Genomic DNA, 25,512 nt, shown 5'->3' on the forward strand with positions numbered 1-25,512 from the left:
TGGACCTAGAGTGTATTATGCTAAGTGAAATAAGCCAGACTGAGAAAGACAAATACCATGTGATTTCACATGTATGTGGAATCTAAAAAACAAAACAAATGACTAAACAAACACAAAGCAGAAGCAGACCTATAAATGCAGAGAAAAAATTGAATGGTTGTCAGAGGAAAGGGGATAGGGGAATTGGTAAAATGGGTGAAGGGGAGAGAGAGGCACAGACTACCAGTATGGAATAAGTAAGTCACAGGAATATAAGGTACAACATAGGGAGTACAGTCAATTGTTATATGGTGACAAACAATAGCTACACTTGTGGTGAGCCTACTATAACATATAGAGATGTTGAATCTTGTACATCTGAAACTAATCTAACATTGTGTGTCAACTATACTAGAAAAAGTCTAGAATGAGATTTATGGTATTTTGTAAAAGTCAGAATGTGCCCTTATTATTTGTTTATGCAGTGGTTTTCCATCACAAATGAAAAACCCCAAGCTTAGTGAATTTGAATCTTTTAATGGAAAGTAAGCAAACCTGCCTAACTTTTGCTCTGGAGGGAGACAATATCTTTACTTTAATAGACAATTAGCTAAGATACCCTGTGACCCAGAGGGAGACTTATTTCTCTCTTCCAAAGCTGCTCATAAATCATTCTTGAAAAGAAAAAGTCAGTCAGTGCCACCACTGACAAGACATGCAGAAAATTGAAAGACCAATGGAGAATTGTCTCCCCAAAATGGTAACTGCCAATTTGGTATGATTTCAGAGACCTGGCTAATGTATGGACTTCTCCACAAGTTAGCTTCATCCCTTCAGTAATGTTTCCGTAATGTTTATAGGACCCTACAGTTTCCTTGCAGCACCCTCCTTCCAACATTTTACTTAAAGTTATATGTTGTCACTACTAGTGTCCCCTAAGTCACTGTTTTCAGCAACCATGGTGACTTGGCTCACTACAATTTTTTTTCTTGCTCTTATTTTATTCCTATTGTCTTCATTCTACAGAATATATGACACAATGAACTTCACAACATTTTGATACTTTACAAGCTTTTCTTCTCTCTGTACATATGACTTGAGATAGTTGAAGACATGAGGCATATTAGCATCCATATTTCTTTTTTTCTCTCTTTAAATAATGAAGTATGTATTCATTTTGTGTTTCTTTTGTATCAGAGTAAGTTATAGCAGAGGGAAAAAGATCTGAGCACAGATTGAAAAGACAAAGTTGAGAGTATAGGCATAGTAGTAGGCACCTTGGAAATAGGAAAGAACCCAAATGCATCTGTAGTTTCTTTTTCAATATACATTTTTCAGTCTCTACCTACCTACCTACACACACATACATACACACGCACAATTATCTTACTGAGTTTACTTGATGACTAATATAGCAGGAATTAAATGTATTCTCTATGCCCTGTATGTGCTAAATATTTTGTAACTTATTTTATTTAGCAGATTACATCTTGCTTGTAAGATTCAAATTCAAGAGAAGATTCAGTTATGGTACAGCCTTTCCAAGTAAAGATAACTCAGTCTCTTGTGAGGAGATACTCTTATTTTCAACAATTTAGAACCCTGTTTCGTTTCTATCTCCCGCCAACAAAAGCTCTCTGCCCCCATCCTTCTTCCCAGTAGGCAGGCAGAGGTTGTACCCATCTTAACATGGCAGAAGTTGGGGCCACTGTCTTCTATGTTCTTGATGTTCTTTACTAGAGAGGGATTGGTCTTATTGGTTGTTACCTTCAGGTGTGAGGTTCCTTTACTATGCATGTGGAATTTTTTTCCTAATCCAGAGTTCCTTCTAGGTCCTGTGACATCTCTATATTCCCCCACTGGTCACACAGGAGCTCCTGGATCTCTGGCACACCATGCACAGGCTATGGAAGGATTGGGACACCCTTTTGGATACATCTTTGAATGCCTCCCTCTCTGAACACCACTGTACAGTTGTGTTTTTTTGTTTGTTTGTTTGTTTTTGCCTCTTGACAGAGCAGCAGAGCATGGAGCTCTCCCTTTGCCCATTTCAGCTTTCTGTGGGCATTTTGAAAGATCTTGTTCTCTTTCCCTTTGCCTGAGGCGCAGAGATGGCATTGTGATTGTTCTAGTTCTGACAAGGGAACCAGGTACCTCATCAACTTTAACTGCCTTACCTTGGAGACATGTGCCTTTTTTGCATGGCAAAAGACTTTTCTGCTCTTCTCTCTTCTCTTGCATCCTCTCCTGTCCCCATCTCTCTAGAGCTCAGTAAAACTCTAGGATCAGAGTACATCAGGACTTTATCCTTATATGGGAATTGGAGTTTAGGGGATTTATTTTAAAAAAAACCTTATCCTTTTAAACAAATCGTCAGTTTCAAGAATCTCACTAGAGATTCAGAAAATCTAATTTTGGAAATCAAAAACTGAACATGGACACCTTGCCATCTTGCATTTCTGTTTTAATTCAAAGCTTCCTTAAGATATTGGCCAAGGTTCCACTAGTCAAAGAGGGAACAACATAATATACATGGAAATGTGAGAAAGAAAAACACCTACTAATATATTTTAAAATATTCCTATAAAATTGGATCTGGCTAACTTAACCAAAGGAAACATATTAGAAGGCTACTAGGCTCCCAGAAAACCAGTGGGAGGGGGACTGAAGGAAAAGTATGGGAATGAGCAGGAGCCCAGGGTGATGCAGAATACCAAGATAAAGAAAGCAAGGCAGTGTGGATTGGATGCCGCTGTTTAAGATTCAAAGGCCAGGTGGGAGAGCATCAGAGGGTGAGCTACGTGGAGTCTACCTTCTGCTTTTGCCAGGAGTGGGAAGAGGTGGCATCTGTCAGTCTCAGCTTCTATAATGAATTACATGCAACTGGATTATCCTGTCACCAACACAGTACAATTAATGGCTCTTCTGGAGCTTAATCAATCTTCGAAGGAAGAATTAGGGTGTTGTTAGGAGTTTTTCCTTAGGGAACCCCTAAATGATAAATACATTTGACACCTACGTGAAAACCAAGGAGAGGTAGGGAGGAAGGGCTACAAAATAGAAAGCGAGGTCTCCAAAAATAAGATCCTTCTTTGCAGTTCTGTCAAGGATATGTATAATGCTGGGGTTTGAAGCTTGACCTTGGCTCTAGCACACATACCACAGTGCTCCGCCCCCCGCCCCCGCTTCTCTGCTTCATTCTTTATTTTCTCTTTGTTTGTGTAAATGGTTCCTCAAGTATGGTGCAGATTTACCACAGTCTCTTAATTCCAATTTGAAACTGCTAGGAGAGAAAATGTATTGGGCTAACTTGGTGTATCCATACCTAATTAGCTATGAATCCAAGGGGAAGGGGTGGATGCAAAGGACTAAGGGACACAAGCCCTCCTGTGGATGGTGTGAGGCTGGTGGTTGTTCCCAGAGAGCAGGGGATGGGGCATAGTGTGGGAAAACAGGTTAAAAGTGTATTGCAGGCCAATGGTATTTCAAAGTGTGACTATATCATAATTTATTTTACTAATCCTCTATTATTTCATCCCCATTTTCTCCTACTATAAACAAACTGTGATAAAAATCCTTGGAATTAAGTCACATTTTTTTTTCCTCCTTAAGATTAATTCCTAGAAATAGAATTGCTGGTGCAAAGAAACATCACATTTTAGAACTTTCGATGGATATTGAAATTAACTTCCCGAAATCTTGTGTCAATTTATGCCATCTCTAGCTACTTAAAAGTACCTTTTTTTTTTTCCTATATTCCCACCTGGGTTATTAATTTGCTTATTCGATATATTAAAATAGTTAATGCTTTAATTTACATGCCTTTCATTCCAAATAAGATGAGGGTTTTTTCAGAAGCACATTAGCCATTGTGTTTCTTCATATTTTTTACTTCTGCTTCTATTATTTTTGTTTTAATCTTTGTTTTCCTATTTTAAAGACTCTTCAGATATAACAGATAGCAGTCCTTGCCATATATGTCCCAAATATTTCTCCTTGTTATGGTGTAACTTTTGAGGTTTTATATTTATCTTTTTTTAAAGATTTTATTTACTTATTTATTTGAGAGAGCCAGAAAGAGAGAGAAAGCCGGAGCAGGGGTAGGGGCAGGGAGCCCGATGCAGGGCTCAATCCCTTGACTCTGGGATCATGACCAGAGATGAAGGCAGACACTTAACTGACTGAGCCACCCAGATGTCCCTATATCTATCTTTTTGAAATGTAGCTACGAAGTAACCTTTTTAAACTCACGATTATGTAAAGCAACGAATTCAAAATTTAGGCAGAAGGAAATTCCTTACAGAGTTATTGGGTTTTTTTCTTTGTGGAATATGATGATCTTTTGTTCTATCTTTAAAACATTATTTTAAATAGGCTCCATGCCCAAAGAGCAGAGTTTGAACTCATGACCCTGAGATCAAGACCTGAGCTGAGATCAAAACACAGACAGAGCCACCCAGGCACTTCCATTCTATTTTCTGACTTTAGAGGATGGAGTGGCTATTGGCCAAAGCCACCAGAAATTTAAAAAAAGAGAAATTAAAAAACCTTTATGCACAAGTAATGTTATTGATTTGTTAACAGATTTGGTCACATAAAACCAAGATAGAGTTGATCTAGGCTCATTTTATTTAGTCACTTAGGGATAGGAGAAAAAGGAACCAAAGGGAGTAGCTGATAATGTGGTACCAATTTTCAGTGTAAATAGAAAAGAGAAATTTTTTTTTTAATTTTTCTCTTTTCTATTTCATTTTATTTAGTCACTTAGGGATAGGAGAAAAAGGAACTAAAGGGAGTAGCTGATAATGTGGTACCAATTTTCAGTGTATTGTCTCTGTTTCTAAATCTCCCTTCAATTTTCCAAATGATATTCAAAGGTCAAGATTTTGTTGAGAGCTGACTAGAATCAACTTCTGTGTGTTAGATGGAAATTGGCTCAGAAGCTAAAGTGTAGTGGGAGGTATTGCTTCTTTCTCCAAGAGATATTTGGCTGAGAGGATGCCAATTTATGTGCTATGACACATTTCAGATAAGAAAATTAGATTATCTTTGGCTCTAAGAGATAAACATTCATCTCCATGCTTTCTAGCCCTGTTTGGGTGATGCCATTGAATATATCTTTCTATGTTTTATTTTCGTTCTCACCTGAAAAACATCATTTCATTTTTTATGTCACAATAAAGTTTACTCTTCTTGATTTTAAAACTTATCTAGCACAACCTGGATAAAGTAGTATAAGGATATAGAAATTTAATTCAAGTTGTTATTAAAGTTCACTAAGGACAGAACTTTCCAGAAATACACTATTTTATAATGCTGATGACGGTTTCACCAGAAGGAGCCATCCAAACTGTGACAGACAGACCCTGAGGTGAGCTTCACTGAGTCCTACTTTCCTATAATCCTCTCCTTTGGAATGTGAGTAGGATCTGTGACTTATATTTTAACCAATAAAATATGGCAAAAGTGATGGGATTTCACTCCCTTACTTAGGTTCTAGTGTATGACAAAGATGATGGAATGTCTTGCCTTGATTAAATTATGTTATGAAGACTATCTTAGCATAGATGCTAACATTGGCCTTGAAGAAACAAAAGGCCATGTTGTGAATTACCTATGGAGAAGGCCACATGGCAAGGAATACACAGATCAGAACATTTCTGGAAGAAAATTGAGGGTATTATAAGAATACAATCCTGGGGGCACCTGGGTGGCTCAGTGGGTTAAAGCCTCTGCATTCCGCTCAGGTCATGATCCCAGGGTCCTGGGATGGAGCCCAGCATTGGGCTCTCTGCTCAGCAGGGAGCCTGCTTCCCTTCCTCTCTCTCTGCCTACATGTGGTCTCTGTCTGTCAAATAAATAAATAACTAAAATCTTAAAAAAAAAATACAATCCTGATAATTTTCTTGGTTCAGGTTACAGGAGGAAGTATAATAAATTGTCTACCCTCTACAAGAGTTTTCAGAGCCCATCTGAGATGCAGAACAGATAGAGGATAGAAGTAGATAGATCATACATCACATCCCAGCTTAGGCTCTTCTTTTAATTCAGTATCATCATGGTTGAGATAATAAATTCAGGTGATGGGTGGTGAATGAGGTGCTAGTGCCCCAGATCAGATAACCAGTCAGTTTCCCTAACTCTGGCCTCTAGCACATGCTTCTCTTAAATATAAGTGAACTAAGAAGAAATTTAGAGACTTGCTATGCTGAATGCTCTTGATTTTTTTTTTTTTATTTTTTTTACTGTTGTTAAATCATTTGTCAATCCTTTCACACAGATGAAAATCTCAAGGGGAATTCAGTCCCATGTGTTTCCGATTAGGTGCATGTGAATTAACCACCATTAGAAGTACAAAAACCTTCCTAACGTTTCAGTTTTATTTTTATTTATTTTTTCTGCAGGTGGTGTTGGGAAGAGGGTTTTAGGGGCATAGTAAAGAAGAGTAATGAGTATGTTGAGTTAAAATCAGTATCATGAGGAAATCTCCCTAAAATGGTAAAATTCACAAAATAATCATATTAGTCTTAAGATATGAAATCCAAGTTGCTCATATTGATATTGTGTGGTGCCATATAATTGCCTCATTTTTTGAAACCAGTCTCTGCCTACAATATATATCCACATATTTTCAAGAATATAGCATTTATATAATATTAGATTTCAGAATTTCTTCCAGAGTAGAGTAGAAATTATTTTAAATGTTGGATCATATATCATTGAATATTAATGTAATCTTTCCTCCATTAAATGATTCATGGAAAACTTTCAAAAGCAGAGAGATCAAGGAGTGTTAAGCAACTAGAGATCACCAAAATTATTACTCTCTGTCTGAAGGACTGAAAGATTATTAGTCAAATTCTGATATGTGTGCAGTAATATCTAATGAATAAATTTGAAATTTATGGCTGTATACAAATAAAAATTTATAAGCATTTATACATTTAAGAAGCATTGAAGATATATAATACCATACAGAAATGCACACAGACTGATTAGTTGTGCTCAAAAACTCCCTTTTGTCCAATTTTTTGCTGAGTTCAGTGTCTCATCCCTGCCTGGAAATACTTAGTATGCCAGTGTGCCTGGAACTCAGGGTGTGGTCTTCCCACCCAATGGCTCTGTCAGTTAAAGGGTATGTTTGGTCCAGATTAAATTCTTTGGATTCTGTGTCTATTTAAACATAATGGCAGATTTCATGTATAATGAGTACTATGCCTTAAAATTATGAGACAAATTGTCTTATGAAACACGATTTCTTAACTATCTGAAATCTCATGCCAAGATACATCCAGGTTTGGAGGATACATCTCTCAGTTCACAGCTCTCTGTTTTAATTTCAGTGTATCACCAACTACATTCAACTTCTCTTACTCTGGCACAAAGGACCTCACCGCCATCATAGTAGAATTGTGATGAAATTCATGCTTATTGCATTCCATGAACAGGCCAGGATTTTATAGAACATACTTCATTCCTCTGGGAAGCATGTTTATTTTTGGGTTTCTCAGCAGATGCATTTCTGCAGTTGAATAGCAGCTTGCCAAGTAATTTCTGAAATCTAGCTGTTTTAGTAAGAAAACCCAAAATAGTGGTATAAGTTGTTGACCATCTGCTAGTGCTCTTACAGAAAAGATTGCTGCCTTGGGTGGAAGAATATAATAAATTCTTATGTTCTATCCAGTCCTATGATTCTATTATTCAAGCACCTCATGTTAATTTGTTATTTCATGCAATTTATTATAGTTTATTTTGGGACTGGCTATGAATAGGTTTGTGTTATTTGGGATGTATAAATAAGCTTCTCAAGGCTTGTTTTCAGCCTTCACTCATATGTCTTCATAATCTCTGATGTTCACATGTCTTTAAAGGAGAAAGGAGATAATACTCCCCATGTCATGTTATGTTGAACAAGGTTTAAAATAAAAATCCATTAAGGAGAGAATATATAGAAGTTTTAATTTTCACTAAGGTAAAGATTATTGGTTTCAGAGCCTATTTATTGAGCAAATTATGAGAGCAGACACTTGAACCCCTAAAAGTGTGAGAAGGGACATAAAGGAGAAGGGCCACAGAGAATAGAGGGTGGGGAACTTTACTGTTTGCTTTAGAATTGACATGCTCGGTCTCTCACCTCCTTCAGGTGGGAAAGTATTACAATCCGTCCCCAACTTTAGACTTAATAGTGAAGACAAAGTATAGGAGAGTACTCCTAAGTGGTTAGAGGCCTATAGTATTTCTCTCTTCAAGTGTTGGAATTCTCTTCATTGGGAAAAGGGGGCAATCTATCAATAAATATTTAAGTTTAGTATTGAATTAAATGCTAAGGAATTATAAAAGTTTAACAGCCAGTTTTAAAAAGCACAAAAGGGAAGGGAGAACAAAACCATTAGTAGCAAACTCTGAGTTTTCATGTAAAATAATATCATAGGCATAGAGCAAAATTAGTTTCTGCTCAACAGGCCATTTATGACCCTATTAGGAGATGTTTTAATGTCGTATCTTAGTATTTTGAACAAAGTATTTGTACTCCTTACTGAAAATAGCTTGATATGAAGTCCCAAAGGAATTCTGTCTGCCTCAAAAGTTGCTTTTAGAGTTTTGAGTTTCTGGCTTCTTCCTTCCAAATGCACAGTGGATATACATTCTAATTCAAAATATAGGTTTTTGAGAAATAAGATATTCCTCTTCATCAATAGCAAATTTTTGCCCAATTCTTTCAATAGGAGGTAATTTGCTACATTGAAATACTCGGTCTCTTAATTCATAATCTTAAGTGGTGAAATATAAATTAATTACTTGACCTATGATTCCTGATGTACTTACTGTAACATCCCTTTTCATAAGTGGAGGCGTGAGTACGTATATATACAGGCCTGAGAGGCTACCTCCAGCCATGTACTGGTTCAAGAGGCCATATACTTTGACTGTTGAAAGTGGGACCTCAAACTCCAGCTCCACTACTCACCAGCTGTGCTACTTTCAGCAAATCACTTATATACTAGACTTTAAAGACTTAACTTCTGGGTCTGTAGAACAGGATCGTGGTGACCACCACCAGATACAGTTGCTTTTAGGAGTAAAAGAAAAGGGTGAACGTAAAGTTGACTGCAACTGTAGAATACTGGGGAATACTCTCTATAACTGTTAGCAATTTTTCTCACTTATTAATTCAAAACCTTCCCAGTTTTTGGTAACTACATCATATTTTTCTAAAACCAACTCTGTTTTGACTTAATAAAATGTAAATCTTGTTTACATTTGTGACCATGTGCAGCATATCCTGGGGCCATTATCTGGTGAATGCAGGGTGTGTAGATAACCAATCTAAACAATTTAGAATTTAATGTGGATGTTAAGATTAACTTTTAGAATTTCAAAAATAGAACTGGTATAATAGCAAATATTTTAATAAATGGATGCCTGTTGCTCATAGTGGATATAAACACTTATCTCGATATATTAACAATTTATTGAGACAAAAAGTAAACATAAATAAAGTAAACTCTGTAGGGAAGTATGTTTGATATTTTTTAAAAGCCCTTAAACTAATTCAATGATGTCATTAAAAAAATTGCATAAAATTCTAAAAAGAATGAACCAAACAGGATTGAAGAAATAAGGATTATCAATTTTTTATTCTCTGGGCATTTCCATCATTATATAATATGCAGTATTATCTCCTGTTTTAAACATACAAACTTTTAAATTCTATGTACTCTTCTAACAGTCACCTCGCTTTTCCGTTTTTTTTTTTTTTATGGCTGATCTTGTCTTTAAAGCTTGTCATAACAACTCCACTGAAAACTCTTTGATCAGAGCTAACAACCTCCCATTGAGGATTATCCCATTATCAGAGCATAATAACCTTCACATTGCTGAATCCAATGCCATTTTACATTCTTCATCTTTGTCTCGGTTCATTACATGGCTTCCACTTGTCTCTTCTTTCTGATCTGTAAACACTGAAATGCAGCAAGTTCTGGCTTTATGTACTCTCTTCTCTATCTTTGTTCCCGAGGTATCTTTTTCCAATTCCCTCCTTTTAAAATTTCTAAATACAGATGACCCCAAATTTAGATCTCCAGTTCTATTAATCACAGGTTTGTCTATTCACCTATTTACTTCATGTTTCCACTTAAATGAAACTTAGGAATTTCAAACTTATCTTGTCCATCATAGGACTCTTAGTTTACTTCAAACTTCCTCTTCCAACAGTCTCCATCTCAGGAAAATGGCATCTATATTTCTGATGACTTTAAAAAAACAACTTTGGAGTTATCCTTGTATTTCACTCTTTCCCTTATGCTTCATATCTAATTCATGAGTGACTGCTTTGGCTCTACCTTGTAAATACACCCACGATTAACTACTTCTTACCACATCCACCTACCACCCGAGTCTATGCCACCACCGTCTCTCACCCGGATTATGAAAATAGCTTATTTGTCCTCCCTGAGTCTGCCTTACCCTTCTCTACTTCATGTTTAGACAGTTGTCAGAATGACCTATATAGAATGAAAATCAGATTAGGTGACCCCTCCACTAAAACTTTTCAGAGGCTTCACATTTCATCCTGAAAAGCCAATTCTTATGATATTGCCAGTCTTGTCTTTCAACAATCCCACAGGGAGGGAAATCCTTCAAAAGGATAAGAAAAGCAAATTCTCCAAGTTGAGTTAGTAGAAATGAAATGTGTTAACCCAGTGATTTTAGGTGGACATGTATAAGTTTTGCCCAGTCATTGTGAAACAAAAGATGAGATACAGGAGAGGAAACTGCAAAAGATTTATATTCTTGTAGAAATAAACCACACTAAGAACTCAATGATTTTGATTGAATTAAGTATATAGTAATTACTAAGATTGAACGACATACTCATCATCCCTGATTACCTTGGTTGTGAGCCTCTAATATTCATTATATCACAAAGAGAAAGGCCACATGTAAGTAATCAGTAGCTGAATAACAGGAGGTCTACATCACTGTACTTTGGGAAAAGGATAAAGAAGGAGCTGGAGATGAAGTTCATGCCTAGATGAAAGATGAGATCATAAAACAGTTTGGGGTCTCACTTTTATGATTGGTTAGGTGGGTACATGGCAGTGATCAGTGAGGGCTAATTATTTCCCATTATTAAGGTTTCATTTTCCTGAGCTCTCTACCAAATGGTCTGTGAATGATGACTTTTTCCAGTCTGGCTGGTAGGAAGAGCACTGCTCTGGACTCTGTGTGAATGTATCTTTCAATCTGTTAGCATAGTGTATATATATATATATATATATATATATATATATATATATATATATGGCATCTTTTTATTGTATATGTCTTCTTTAATTTCTGTCAAAAAAGTTTTATATACATTATTATTATATTTATTCCTTGGGATCTTGCTCTTTTATATTCTCTGGTATCTGTTAAATTTTATTTCTAAATTTTTTTTTCTGGATAAAAATGGAGTTAATTTTGTATATTGATTTTTCATCCAGTAATCTTTGTTTAAAGCTCTTATTAATCATGTTTTCCCATGATCCTTTAGTCTTGCAAAGCTAAATTAAATTTTTTTCACTTGACTTCTTATTCTATTTTTTTTAACTTTTCCTCTTTCCTCTTTCCAAAAAAAAAAAAAATCTTTTAAAATCTTCATTGCTATAGTCATATTTTATCCCTTCTTTGTATTTAACCTTAGTTTTTGGTATACATATAAGTTTTTTCTTTTAATTCTAAAAAATTCTGGGATATAATTTCTTCTAATAGATCAAAATATACCCTAAATCTAGCACATGGCTTTGTTCTAGTATCCAGCCTGGGCACATCCTCTCCTCTTTTTTTTCTTTTTCTTTTTCCAACCAGCTTATCAATTCCTTTTTTACAATTAAAAAAAAAATTTTGTCTTTACAATCATACTCCATCCCTTCATTGTGTTTCCCCTTCTTTTTGTATATATATAGTTTTTCTTTCCTTAAAATTTTGGGAGGTAGTTTCTTCTAAGAGACCAAAATACACCCAAAATCAAGTGGGTGGCTCTTGTTCTATTAACCAGTCAAATATATATATGTGTATATACACACACACACATATATATATATATGTGTGCATATATATAAAAGAAATTTTAAAAAAATATATATGTTTTATTTTATTTTATCTTTTTTTAATTTTAATTTCTTTTTTCCTCCTTTTTTCTCCCCCTGGTTTGGGTCTTTTCTGATTTGGTTAGCCTACATTTTTCTGGGGGTCTTTGCCAAACTTTTAGTATCTTATTCTCTCATTCATATATTCTTATCTGGATAAAATGGCAAGGTGGAAAAACTCACTACACAAAAAAAGAAAAAGATTCAGTACTGATGACTAGGGACCTAATCAATTCAGACATTGGTAATATGTCATAAGTAGAGTTCAGAATGATGATTCTCAAGGTGCTAGCTGGGCTTGAAAAAGACACGGATGATATTAGAGAAACCCTGTCTGGAGAAATAGAATCCCTTTCTGGAGAAATAGAAGAATTAAATCCAACCAAGTTGAAATAAAAAAAAAAAGTTATTAATGAGCTGCAATAAAAAACTGAGGCTCTTACTGCTAGGATAAATGAGGCAGAAGAGAGAATCAGTGATACAGAAGACCAAATGATGGAGAATAAAGAAGTCAAGCAAAAGAGTAACAAACTACTAATGGACCATTAGGGGAGAGTTCGAGAGAGAAGTGATACCATAAGACAAAATAATATTAGAATAATTGGGATTCCAGAAGAAGAAGAAAGAGAGAGAGAGAGAGGCAGGAGGTATATTGGGGTGAATTATAGTAGAGAATTTCCCTAATATGGCAAAGGGAACAAGTATCAAAATCCAGGAGGCACAGAGACTCCCCCTCAAAATTAATAAAAAATAGGTCCACACCCCATCCTCTAATAGTAAAACTTACAAGTCTTAGCGACAAAGAGAAAATCCTGAAAGCAGCTCAGGACAAGAGGTCTGTAACATACAATGGTAGAAATATTAGATTGGCAGCAGACTCATCCACAGAGACCTAGCAGGCCAGAAAGAACTGGCATGAGATATTCAGAGCACTAATGAGAAAAATATGCCGCCAAGAATACTATATCCAGCTAGGCTGTCATTGAAAATAGAAGGAGAGATAAAAAAGCTTCCAGGACAAACAAAAATTAAAAGAATTTTCAAACACCAAACCAGCCCTACAGGAAATATTGAAAGGGGTCCTCTAAGCAAAGAGAGAGCCTAAAAGTAATAGACCAGAAAGGAAGAGCGACAATATACATTAACAGCCACCTAGCAGGCATTAAAATGGCACTAAACTCACAACTTTCAATAGTTATCCTGAATGTAAATGGGCTAAATGGCCCAATCAATAGACAGACAGTATCAGAATGGATAAAAAAATAAAACCCCTCTATATGCTGTCTACAGGAAACTCATTTTAGACCCAAAGACACCTCCAGATTTAAAGTGAGGTGGTGGAAAACAATTTACCATGCTAATGGACATCAAAAGAAAGCTGGGGTGGTAATCCTTATATCAGATCAATTAGATTTTAAGCCAAAGACTATAATAAGAGATGAGGAAGGACACTGTATCATACTCAAAGGGTCTGCCCAACAAGAAGATCTAACAATTTTAAATATCTATGCCTATGCCCCTAACATGGGAGCAGCCAACTATATAAACCAATTAATAACAAAATCAAAGAAACATATTGACAATAATACAATAATAGTAGGGGACTCTAACACCCCCCTCACTGAAATGGACAGATCATCCAAGCAAAAGATCAATAAGGAAATAAAGGCCTTAAAAAAAAAAAAAAGGAAATAAAGGACTTAAATGACACACTAGGCCAGATGGACATCACAGATATATTCAGAACATTCAATCCCAAAGCAACAGAATACACACTCTTCTCTAGTGCACATAGAACATTCTCCAGAACAGATCACATCCTGGGTCGCAAATCAGGTCTCAACTGGTACCAAAAGATTGGGATCATTTCCTGCATATTTTCAGACCACAGTGCTCTGAAGCTAGAACTCAATCACAAGAGGAAAGTTGGAAAGAACTCAAATACATAGAGGCTAAAGAGCATCCCACTAAAGAATGAATGGGTCAACCAGTAAATTAAAGAAGAATTGAAAAAATCCATTGAAAGAAATGAAAATGAAAACACAACTGTTCAAAATCTTTGGGACACAGCAAAGGCAGTCCTGAGAGGAAAGTATACAGTGATACAAGCCTTTCTCAAGAAACAAGAAAGGTCTCAAGTACACAACCTAACCCTAGACCTAAAGGAGCTAGAGAAAGAACAGCAAAGAAAGCCTAAACTCAGCAGGAGAAGAGAAATCATAAAGGTCAGAGCAGAAATCAATCAAACAGAAATCAAAAAAACACTAGACCAAACCAATGAAACTAGGAGCTGGTTCTTTGAAAGAATTAATAAGATTGATAAACCCCTGGCCAGACTTATGAAAATGAAAAGAGAAAGGACCCAAATAAATAAAATCATGAATGAAAGAGGAGAGATCACAACCAACACCAAAGAAATACAAACAATTATAAGGGCATATTATGAGCAACTATACGCCAACAAATTAGAAAAGCTGGAAGAAATGGATGCACTCCTAGAACATATAAACTACCAAATCTGAACCAGGAAGAAATAGAAAACCTGATTAGACCCATAACCAGTAAGGAGATTGAAGCTGTCAGCAAAAAATCTCCCAACAAGGCGCCTGGGTGGCTCAGTGGGTTAAAGCCTCTGCCTTCGGCTCAGGTCATGATCCCAGGGTCCTGGGATCGAGGCCTGCATCGGGCTCTCTGCTCAGCTGGGAGCCTGCTTCCTCCTCTCTCTCTGCCTGCTTCTCTGCCTACTTGTGATCTCCGTCTATCAAATAAATAAATAAAATCTTTAAAAAAAAAAACAAACTCCCAACAAACAAGATCCCAGGGCCAGGCATCTTCCCAGGGTAATTCTACAAAACATTTGAAGAAGAATTAATACCTATTCTTCATAAACTGTTCCAAAAAAATAGAAATGGAAGGAAAACTTCCATACTCATTTTATGAGGCCAGCATTACCTTGATCCCCAAAACAGACAAAGACCCCATCAAAAGGAGAATTACAGACCTATATCCTTGATGAACACAGATACGAAAATTCTCACCAAAAATACTAGCCAATAGGATCCAACAGTACCTTAAAAGGATTATTCACCACGACCAAGTGGGATTTATTCCTGGGCTGCAAGCTTGGTTCAACATCTGCAAATCAATCAATGTGATATAATACATTAACAAAAGAAAGAACAAGAACCATATGATACTCTCAATACATGCTGAAAAATCATTTGACAAAGTCCAGCATCCTTTCTTGATCAAAACTCTTCACAGTGTTGGGATAGAGGGTACATTCCTCAATACCATCAAAGCCATCTATGAAAAACCCACAGCAAATATCATTCTCAATGGGGAAAAACTGAGAACTTCTCCGCTAAGATCAGGAATGTGGCAGGGATGTCCACTATCATCACTGCTATTCAACATAGTAGTAGAAGTCCTAGCCTCAGCAGTCAGACAACAATAAGAAATAAAATGCATCCAAATCAGCAAAGAAGTCAAACTCTCACTCTTTGCAGATGATTTGATACTTTATGTGGAAAACCCCAAAGACTCCACTCCAAAACTGCTAGAACTCATACAGGAATTTAGTAACGTGTCAGGATATAAAATCAATGCACAGAAATCAGTTGCATGTCTATACACCAACAGCAGGAGAGAAGAAAATGAAATGAAGGAGTCAATCCCATTTACAACTGCACCCAAAACCATAAGACACCTAGGAATAAACATAACCAAAGTGGCAAAGAATCTGTACTCAGAAAACTATAAAGTACTCATGAAAGAAATTGAGGAAGACACAAAGAAATGGAAAAGTGTTCCATGCTCATGGATTGGAAGAACAAATATTGTGAAAATGTCTATGCTACCTAAAGCAATCTACACAGTTAATGCAATCCCTATCAAAATACCATCAACTTTTTTTCAGAGAAATAGAACAAATAATCCTAAAATTTATATGGAACCAGAAAAGATCCAGAATAGCCAGAAGAATGTTGAAAAAGAAAGCCAAAGTTGCTGGCATCACAATTCCAGACTTCAAGCTCTATTACAAAGCTGTCATCATCAAGACAGTATGGTATTGGCACAAAAACAGACACATAGATCAATGGAACAGAATAGAGAGCCCAGAAATAGACTCTCAACTCTTTGGTCAACCAATCTTTGACAAAGCAGGTAAGAACGTCCAATGGAAAAAAGACAGTCTCTTCAACAAATGGTGTTGGGAAAATTGGACAGCCACATGCAGAAAAATGAAACTGGACCATTTCCTTACACCACACACACAAATAGACTCAAAATGGATAAAAGACCTCAATGTGAGACAGGAATCCATCAAAATCTTTGAGGAGAACACAGGCAGCAGCCTCTTTGACATCAGCCACAGCATCTTCTTTTTAGAAGCATCACCAAAGGCAAGGGAAGCAAGAGCGAAAATGAACTATTGGGACTTCCTCAAGATCAAAAAAGCTTTTGCACAGCAAAGGAAACAGTCAACAAAACCAAAAGACAACTGACACAGTGGGAGAAGATATTCTCAAATGATATGTCAAATAAAGGGCTAGTATCCAAAATCTATAAAGAACTTATCAAACTCAACACCTAAAGAACAAATAATCCAATCAAGAAATGGACAGAGGACATGAGCAGAAATGAAATCTTGTCATTTGCAACAATGTGGGTGGAACTAGAGAATATTATGCTGAGCAAAATAAGTCAATCAGAGAAAGATAATTATCATATGATCTCCCTGATACGAGGAGTTTGAGAGACAGAGTGGAGGGATTGGCGGGTAGGGAAGGAAAAAATGAAAGAAGATAGGATCGGGAGGGAGACCAACCATAAGAGACTCTTAATCTCACAAAAGAAACTGAAAGTTGTTGGGGGTGGGTATGGAGAGGGTGGTTGGGTTAGGGACATTGGAGAGGGTATGTGTTATGGTGAGTGCTGTGAAGTGTGTAAGCCTGACGATTCACAGACCTGTACCCCTGGGGCAAATAATATAGTATATGTTAATAAAAATAATTAAAAAATAATTTATATTTATATTATAATTAAATTATAATTTAAATAATTATGTTATTGCTTATTGACAGCATTTTAATCTTTCTTCATTTTTTATTAAGATTCATTTTACATACAATAAAATTTACCCATTTTGGTGTATAGTTTGTGGGTTTTGACAAATATTAGTTTTGTATTTTTTGGTGTAGTTTTTTCTTCTGTGACCACCACCATTATAAAGATATATCATTGTTCCATCACCCCAAAATATTTATCTTGTCTCTCTGTAACTAACTCCTTGCCCTACGTCAAACTCATGGTAACCATTGATCCGTTTTCTATACCTATAGTTTCACTTTTTTTGGAATTTCATATAAATTAGATCATCCGCTATGCAGCTTTTAAAGTCTGGCTTCTTTTTATTTCACGTAATGCAGATGAGGTGGTCTGTGTTGTGTGTATCATTTTTACACCCCAATATTATCTTGTACAGATATACCACTGTTTATTTATCTAATCATCAATGAAAGGATATTTGGGGAGTCCCAGTATTGAGAAATTACAAACAAAGCTGTTACAAACAAACTTTTGTTTGCATATTTTTATGTAAGTAAGACTTTCATCCTTAAAGTGGGAGTGCTGGATTGTATTATAAGGGAATACTTAACTTTCTAAGTACTGTTAAACTAGTTTCCAAAGCAGCTATGCCATTTTGCAGTCCCACCAGTCAGTTGCTCAATACGATCATCCGCATTTTGCATTTATTGTTAGTGCCTTGGTGTGTGTGTGTGTGTGTTTTAAGTTCTTATATAAATTCCAGTTAACCTACAATGTAATATTAGTTTTAGGTGTACAACATAGTGATTCAGCACTTCAGTACAACACCCAGTGCTCATCTCAAGTGTACCCCTTAACTTCCATCACTTATTTCATTCATCCCTCCACCAACCTCCCTTCTGGTAACCATCAGTTTGTTCTCTATATTTAAGAGTCTGTTTCTTGCTTTGCCTCTGTCTTGCTTGCTTGTTTGTTTTGTTTCTTAAATTCCATATATGAGTGAAATCATATGGTATATGTCTTTGGCTGACTTATTTCACTTAGTATAATACTCTCTAGTTCTATCCATGTCTTTGCAAATGGCAAGATTTCATTCTTTTTTATGACTAGTATTCCATTGTATATATAGCCATCTCTTTTTCATCCATTCATCAATTTATGGACACTGGGCTGTTTCCATAATTTGGCTATTATAGATAATGTTGCCATAAACGTAAATATCAGGCACATGAATACAAAAGAATTAGTGTTTTTGTATTCTTTAGGTAAACACCCAGTAGTGTAATTGCTGGCTTATAGGGTGGTTCTATTTTTAACTTTTTGAGGAGCCTCCATACTATTTTTCAGAGTGGTTGTGCCACTTTGCATTCCCACCAACAGTGCAAAAGTGTTCCCCTTTCTCCACATCCTCATCAACACTTGTTTCTTGTGTTGTTGATTTTAGCCATTCTAAAATTTCATAGGTATAACGTGGTATCTCATTGTAGTTTTGATTTGTATTTCTCTGATGATGAGTGATATTGAACATCTTTTCATGTGTCTGTTTGCCATCTGTATGTCTTCTTTGGAGAAGTGTCTATTTATGTCTTCTTGTTTTTAATTGGATTATTCATTTTGAGGGTATTGAGTTTTAGAAGTTCTTTATAGATTTTGGATATTAACCCTTTATCAGATATGTCATGTTTTATGGATCTTGCCATCAGATGATGGCAATTTTGTTTTTCTTTTTCAAAATTGCCTATTCTAGTTCCTTTGCCTTTTATATAATTTTAAAAAGTAAAAAGCCTGCTGGTATTTTAATTGGAATTGCAGTAAATTTATCAGTCTGGGGAGAATTGACTTCTTATAATATTGAGTCATAAAATCCATGAAAACAGTGTAGCTTTCCAGTTATTTAGCTATTCTTTTATTTTTTATCAGTATTTTGTAGTTTTTATCTCTTTGATCTTAAACATATTTGTTAGTTGTATGTCTAAGAATTCATGTTATTTAGTGTCCTTAAGTATAAATAGTGCTGTTTTAAAATTTCAACTTCAGATTTTTCATTAATGGAATATAAAATATGATTGATACATTTGTACATTGACCTTATATTTTGCCAGCTTGTTCAACTCATTTATTAGTTCTTGTAGTGTTTTTGTAAATTCTTTGGTATTTTCTATGCAGCCAATCTAGAATCCTCAGTATGATATGGAATAGAAGTGATAAGGATAGAAATCCTTGTTTTGTTACATTCTTAGGGGGAAAGAGCTAGTCCTTTACCATTGTGTGGTGATGTTAGCTATTTTTTTTCTTAAATAGACGTACTTATTAAGTTAAGGAAGTTCCCTTTTATACTTAGATTACTGGGAGATGTGCTTTCTATTATAAAGGATATTGATTTTTTTTTTTTTTTTTTTTTTTTTTTTGGTCAGTTGGCTTTTCTGCACCTACTCAGAGGATTATTGCAGACTTTGGGGCCAAGAGTTTTCTTTGTGGGAAGTTTTGTTAAACTATAAATTTAATTAATAGATGTGAGACTATTCTGGTTATATTTTTCCTTGAGTCAGATTTGAGTGTGGCTTTAAGGAATTTATCTCACATAAGTTTTTGAAACTAGTGACATGAAATTGTTTTTATATTTTCTTTTTACCTTTTTATTGTCTATAGGAAATGCAATGAAGTTCTTTCACATATTCCTGATACTAGCAACTTGATAAATTTAGTCTTTTCATTCTGGTTTTTTTCTTGATCAATCTAGTTAGAGGTTTATCAACTTTATACATCTTCTCAGAAATCTAGCATTTGGCTTTAGTGATTTTCTCCATTGTTTTTTATTTTCAACTTTTATCAATTTTTGCTCTATTCTTTATCATTTCCTCTCTTATGCTTGTTTAGATTTCACTTGTCTTTTCATTTGTCAGTTAATTCAAGTTGATTAATAATGTTGTTCATGTTTTTTATAATCTTACTGATTTTATGATATATTCTTTTGATTATTGAGAGAGTTTTGTTGAAATCTTGGTAATTGTGAATTTGCTTATTACTGCTTTCAGTTCTATCTGTTTTTGCATTGTATACTTGGAAGCTCTGTTATTAGGTGCATAAACATGTAAGATATTTTTTGATGAATTCACCTTTTTATAATTATGGGATGAGCATCTTTATGTAATATTCTTTACTATGGATGTTATTTGGACTATTATTAAAATGGTTACTGTAGTCTTCTTTTAATTAATGTTAGCATGGCATATCTTCTTTATTGTTGAGATTTTATTTCTTAGAGCAGTTTTAAGTTCATAGGAAGATTGAGGAAAAAGTACAGAGATTATCCATATACCTTCTGCCCCCCACATATGTATAGCTTACCCCATTATCAACATCACTCACCAGAGTGATGCATTTGTCACAATTAATGAACCTCACAGACACATCATCATTCTCAATATCCATAGTTTACATTATAGTCCTCTCTCAGCATTGTACAGTTTATGGGTTTGTACAAATTTATAATGATCTGTATCCATTATTATGATGTCATACCAAGCATTTTCACTGCCTCCCAAATCCTCTGTGTTTCATCCATTCATTCCTTTCCCCCTGCAATCCCTGATAGCCATTGACCTTTTTACCACCTCCATAGTTGTGCCTTTTCTACAATGTCATATAGTTTGAATCATATATGTCTTTTTATCCTTTTACTTGTAATTTTTTGTGTCTTTACACTTAAAATTCTTATAGGCATCATATAGATGAGTACCATTTTTTATCCAATCTGTCAATTTCTGCTTTTTAATTAGGATGTTTATATCATTTGCAATAACGTCTGTCTGCCAATGTTTTCATACCCTGTACACAGGCCTTTGCTGGCACCACAGAAGAGTAGACAGTGCCAAAACTTTTGCTGACGTATTCTTCAATAGCAACATTTTACAGCATAAAAAAAGTCTGAGGCAGTAGTGGAGTCTTTGTGCTTTCTAGTGATCTGTCATACTGGCTTTGGTAAGCAAGTTCTTTCAGGAGTAAATAATCTTCTAGGGTTCTTGGAAACATTTTGTGGTGAGGAGGAAGTGGAAGTCCAAACTGTAGGATGGGGAGAGGATATGGTTTTTCAAAAATGTAATCCTGAACTTCTTTCTGATTAAAGTGATTGAGGTTCAGGTTATTAAAATGAAAAAGTAAGAGGCATGACCTTGTTTGCTCCCATGTAAGATTCATAGAACATTTATCTAAATGTTCATAACAAAAATATCACTATGTTTTGAGTGCAATTTTAACTTGTTACTTTTACTAATAAAATATAAATTACATTTGTAGCATTAAATAATTTTTTAAAATACAGTTTTCTATGGATCCATAATTACCTGTTGTATAGATATACTATGATATATATAATAGTCTCTCTCTGATGGGTATTTTAGACATTTTTCCTATTTAACAACAACAAAAGAAAATCCCCACTATATATGTCAATGACCATATTTTTCAAAAGATTGTATTTATGTATTTATTTATTTATGGAGAACACAAGCAGGGGAGGGGCAGAGAGAGGGGGAGAGAATCTCAAGCAGACTCCCCGTCCAGCACAGAGCCTGACACTGTTTTCTTCGATCTCACAACCCTGAGATCATGACCTGGGCAAAAATCAAGAGTCAGCCACTCAGCCAGCTGAGCCACCCAGGTGTCCCGATGATTTTATATTTATGTGCATTGAGGATTATTTCTTTAGGATAACTTTCTAGTAAAAGCTAAAGCTTCTGAAATATTTATTAAAAACATTTTATGTTCATTTTATCTGAATTTAAAAGTCAAAAGAAACCAGTGAAATTTAGTGCAAGATCTGTAGCAGATAGGTCTTAGAAGTTTTTTAGGTTTGGGTCTGTAATTTGCCTGACAGTAGGTAGATTTTCCTTTTTAAAAATACATGATCTTGGGCTCATAACTTTTCTGTTCTTCCCCACCCCCCCCCAATTCTCTTAATCGTAGATGAGTTTCTCTTTTTCTGATCAGCTCTTCAACCTTGGTCACCAGGCTTTGAAATTTGACTTGTTCTTACTTCATACTTTGTATTCTCTTGTCCTGTAGTAAATATTGTAAACTACAGAGATCAAAACAGGCAGGCCTGTTTATGGCATAGACACTTCAGGTGTAAAGGTTTGGATCATCACCCTTCAGGCAGAGACATGCAATCGGCAGAGGTGTTTGCTGAAGGGCAGAGGGAAGATGAAATGGGATGTCAAGAAAGGAAGCTGTACTTTCACCTAGGTTCACATGACCGATTGCAGAATTTTGAACCAAAGCGGTTATGCTTATTTTCTTACATTCTTTTTCTTTTCCCCTTTCATATTCCTCTCTATGTAAGAGTTAATACTGAACTCTGTATCTTGGTGTTTAAGTTACAGATTTATCAAGGAAAGAATAAAATTACAAAGGAACAAGCCTCACCCAGAGATGGGCAAATTGAAGGTTTAATGTCTTCACTTTTAGTGAGAGAGTAAGAATATCTTTGTTTAGGTGGAAGAATGATACTATTATTTTTAGTCAGAAGTTAATGTAGGTAAAAGAGAGGAACTAGAAGCTGAATCAACAATGGTGTACAGACGGCTAGATTATTTGCTGTCAACTTTGCATTATTCCCAATTCTAAGGAATCGTACTTCCCAGAATCCCTTTTCTGATGTGCTGTTCTCATGTGACATACTCGTTTAAGATTTGGATGGCAGGATGAAAAGGTCATTATTCTAAGGAGGTGTGGTGGCCAGATGTAGTGACTTTGCAGATCTTCCCAGGAGTTTCTCTTTGAAGTCATGGTGACCTGATATGGCAGATGTATAAAACTTACTACAAGCAACCATTTCATAGCTGTGACAGCCAGATGTAGCTTCTCAGACTTATCTCAAAGCTCTAGCTTCTCCACTGTGTTCTAGGTCTTTGGGCTGAAGTCATTAGTAACTGAGTCTATGATCCTTTTGTTGCCATCTCTAGACCTTCCCTCCTCCAGTTCCTTCCATACTTGTGCAAGCCCTGCTTCCTATATTAAATTACTTTTATTATGATAATGTGCAGTGGTTCTGTGTTTGCTGATTTTTCTGGATTGCTGCATATCCTAAAATTCAATTATTCAGTGGATTACTTGTGTAGAAATGGGCTGATTAAAGCCATAGGATCAACAATTCATAAACAAGTCTTAAGGGGTAAAAGAATTTAGTATAAATCAAAGCTACCAACTCAAATCATAAAATAAAGATAGTACTATTTAATAAATGGTAATTTGGAAAAAATAATAAAAGACATTTAATAGTTTTCATAAAAATAAACTTTCAATAAATTAAGGAATTAGATAAGAAAATTAGAAAAATTAGAAAATTAGAAAATAAGAAAAATTGAAGCTAACAGAAATTAAGAATAACTATTTGCCTTTTGGGAAAGAAATGTTTGTATAGCACCAAAGCAAAGGCAAATACATGAAGGAAAAGACTAAATTAAGTTAGACTAACATAAGACTAAATAAATCTAGCAATATGAAATATGAACAATAGGAAATTTTAAAATTTAAAGGTCAAAAATACATAAATAAACATAGAAGGAAATTTGAAAACTTCTGAAAAAATTTAAACATATATATCAAGAATTATAGCTTCATAAATAAATAACCTAATGGTTATGTGGCATTAATTATCAATTTAGAAAGAAAGACACATAGGTTAAAAATTCCTTAACATAATTGGGAGTATAAGAAATAAAAATCAAAATAGTAATATCTGACTTTTTTGCCTCTTAAGCAAGGCTTTATAACAATAGTACATATTACTAATAAGGATATAGTTAAGTGCTGGTATTAGAATTTTAAACTGTCACAAATTTGGTGTCAATAAAAGGGCTATTTTTAGTCATTAATAATCATATAGTTTGATTCTCTGTTCTTCTAGGATTTTATATCAGTGGGATAAATAACTTTAAATATGTAGGAATATTTGTGCACCAAGAAAATAAATAGTATTTGTAATAAGAAAAAGTAGAAACATACTAAATGATTAACATTAAGACACTGGTTAAATACCTATGAATTACTGCATGATAAAATACTATGTAACAATTATATATAATTCTGTCAAATAATATTTAATGACAAAAATGTTCAAGACATAATATTAAAAACTATAATATAAAAAGATGTTATACTTTGGGGTGAAAGTTTGTAAATATTTGGGAGTAGGTTAGTGTGTGAGTATGCATTAAAAAGAAAAAGATTGAAATTATTGCATCATATGGTATTTTTATTATTAATTTTTTGAGTAACTTCCATACTATTTTTCACAGTGGCTGTACCAATTTACATTCCCACCAACAGTGAAGGAGGGTTGCTTTTTCTCTACAACCTTCCTAACACTTGTTATTTCTTATCTTTTTGATTTTGGTTACTATGACAGGTATAGGATGATATGCTGAAAATTTTAATACCACTAAGTGGTATTGATTATGAATGAGATGGGTTTAATTTTTATTTGTTATGATTATCTATATTTTTTTGTAGAACAATGAAGCTTAGCTGTATAAAGTATATGAGCCCTGGGTTCAGGCAGATATGTATTTGAATCTTGCATTTATTATTTATATGTCACTCCACTAAATTTTTGCCTTGCATTGATTATTGTTGTGTACTCTATGTAAGGATCAGCAATTTTTTTCTGAAAAACACAAGACAGTAAATATTTTAGGCTTTGTGGGCCAAGGGGCAAAATTGAAGATATTGTGAAGATAGGTATGTAACAAGAGAGAAAACAAATTTCCACAAATTTTGTTTAGCAGAACTAAAAATACAATAATAATAATTGAGTATAGTTATTTTTGAACTATTGGTCCACTTATGAGGATAATGGCATTTTTTCCTATGAATAACATTTGTTTAATAGGAATTCAAAGTTAGTAATCTCTATCCATCAAAGTTTATTGTGAAGGCACATCTATCTGTCAATGTTGATCTGTAATGAGGTTTCCAGTGTTTCACTTTGAATATGTCTTTTTACACAGGTATTGCCAAATGCTGATATCTATCCATGAGCATAAAATTTTAATTAAACATCATTATTGTCTGGAAAGCATTTATGGTATTTTACTAAATTCTTCTCCGCATTTGATTTTTAACATGCCATTATATTGGATATTAATCACTTCTAACGGAAGGTTAGGTGGAAGCTCATCAATTGCACAGTTAAATGGATTTTAAAATATAGAAATTTCCTTATCACTTTCATTTAGGTGTGATAAACACACCTGGAACTATATGTAGTTTGAGGTCAAAACATGTATCTGTTGTGAATCTATATTCAACTGAATATCTTACTTCTTGTTTTAACTTTTGACAA

Source organism: Mustela erminea, chromosome 11 (assembly GCF_009829155.1).
Source record: "Mustela erminea isolate mMusErm1 chromosome 11, mMusErm1.Pri, whole genome shotgun sequence".
Taxonomy (NCBI): Eukaryota; Metazoa; Chordata; class Mammalia; order Carnivora; family Mustelidae; genus Mustela; species Mustela erminea.